The following is a 2,500-nucleotide window of genomic DNA, read 5'->3' on the forward strand; positions in this document are numbered from 1 at the left end:
ATCAGTGCATTACTCCTCTCAAAGCTGCCATCCATCTTAGATAATTTGAAAGCAGTTCCCCTGCCCACTGTTGTTCTAGTTTTGCTCATGCACCTCAAATACAAAACAAAGCAGAGAGGTGACTGCACTGGGTACACTCAAACGCTCTGCTGAGTCCAACAACGACAACGTAGAAGCCAATATAGGACGCCACTAACTTGGTTTAAAAACAAATTCATTACCTATGTGTACACAAAACAATTCAATTCAACTTTATCGATAAAGCCCATTTCATACAGTATGTAGCTCAATGAAACATACAATTAAATGATAAAAAGCATTTTAAGACTGGGTCAGATGTTTTTGTTGGTGCAGTTTGGGTTTGCGCTTTCCCATCCATGCTTAGCCTGTTTTACTGTTAACTGACCAAAACACTCCTACAAGAACCATGATGTGCCCAAGTCATTGAATATTCAGAAACAATTGACCTTTACCTGTTTTACTATTCTTAACTGTGTGATACAGGATCATAAACTCCCCGAGAAACATCTCCACCATGATTCGAACACAATGGACTACTGACGATACTACTACTGTTCATCTTGTTGTATGGTTGGCTGGAAAGGCAGGATGAGAGATTTGGTCTTTTGGGGTTTTTGGGTTGCGACCAGCAATACTGTAAAAGAGCACACCCAGGGACCCCTGGGCCCCGCCCAGATACAATATCATGACCCAGAGCCCATTTGGCTTTGCACACGTCAGAGAGACGGCCATCTATTCCCAATGGCCGTAGTGGAGTAGGAACAGGGCCAGTGATGGCCTCAAATGAAGGGGAAAGGTTGGAAATGCTAATGTGATGGATATACGAGACATTTAAACACAGTTTCTTGAAATAGGTTGTCTCTTAAACTTGGAAATTACTCCATTAACGCAACTCAGCTAATCATTATCATTATCATTATACGGTATTTTGTGTTTGTGTGTCTGTGTGCCCTGTGTATGTGTGCGTGTGTGCGTGTAATTGCTTCTGTTTGTTTGGCAAGGGTGGGAATGTTTTGATCATTGTCATGGAAATAAATGAAGATGTCTGGTTTTTGGATTATTTCTGACGTTTATGTGTGCGTGGGTGTCCGTTGCTTGTGTGTGTGTGTGTGTGTGTGTGTGTGTGTGTGTGTGTGTGCGTGTGTGTGTGTGTGTGTGTGTGTGTGTGTGTGTGTGTGAGAGTGTCAAGAGAGGGAAAGAAAGATAGAAGGAGAAGGGGTAAGGGATAGAAGGATAGAAGGGGGATAGAAGTAAAAAGGAGAGAATAGAAGGAGAGAGAAAACAAGGAGAGAGGGAGAAAGAGATAGCAGGAGAGGGAGAGAGATAGAAGTAAAAAGGAGAGAGACGGCAGAGAGGGGGAGAGAGATACAGTGTCAGTAAAAAGGAGAGAGATAGAAGGAGAGAGAGAGAGAGATAGAAGTAAAAAGGAGATAGATAGAAGGAGAGAGGGAGGGAGACGGAAGTGAAAAGGAGAAAGATAGAAGGAGAGAGGGATATAGATAAAAAAGGGAGAGAGATAAAAGAAAGGAGAGAGAGGGAGATGTAAGAAAGGTTAGGCAGAGAGAAACATGGTATGTCAGAGGAGAAGTCCACACGTAGGTTGCTTAGTGAGACATGAAGAGCAGTTTGGAGAGAGGAAGAAACAAAACAAATGGAAAACAAATGGATTATTTCATCCATTGAAAATTGGGGGATTTCTCAGAGAACCGCCTATTCTAAATAATAAGGTTTTCTATACAGTAAGTACAGGTCTCAAGGGACGTGTTGCAAAATATTTTCAAACATCAATCATTACAGTAACCATTTGGAGAGAAGCAGGATGCTGCGCTTTTCACAAACTGATACAATCTGACTCTGCTCAAACTGCATCTATTTGAGCCCATTGTCCTTTATGGGTCTCCATGTGTTTTTAATGCACCGAGTTACATGGATATATAGATTTTTCTTTCTTTTTTTACATCAAGCAATTTAAAAACATATCATGACTTTAAACTGCAATCTGAAAAGACACGGGTATTCGTCCCTGGAGACAAACAGTACAAAAGGTTAGATTCAGGGATTTCTCTAATTGGAGGACTTAGGAAGCGCAGCCTTCGGCAGTTCTACTTCATAGATATGTAAATGCATTAAGCACAGAACAGCATTTGCCTCCGGTGAAGATGTGTTGATATGCTAATTGCGGAACCCTGAGCCAATCACAACATGCAAGCAGACATATTGTTTTGTTTGTCAACAGCATGAAAAAGTTTGTGGACTATTTCCTTTTCCTTCTTTTATTTTAAGCTTAAAGATATTACATTTGACAAACTAAAGAGAGAGAGAGAGGGGGTGGGGGGGGGTATTTAGCCTTCCCTTTTTTAAATGCCAGCCCTTCTGTTTATAATTACGGTATTATTTTAGCATGCTTGCTTGTAATGATGGGACTTCACACTCAAACACACACACGAGAGAGAGCGAGAGAGAGAGAGAGAGAGAGAGA

This window comes from Pollachius pollachius, assembly GCF_949987615.1.
Source record: "Pollachius pollachius genome assembly, chromosome: 1".
Taxonomy (NCBI): Eukaryota; Metazoa; Chordata; class Actinopteri; order Gadiformes; family Gadidae; genus Pollachius; species Pollachius pollachius.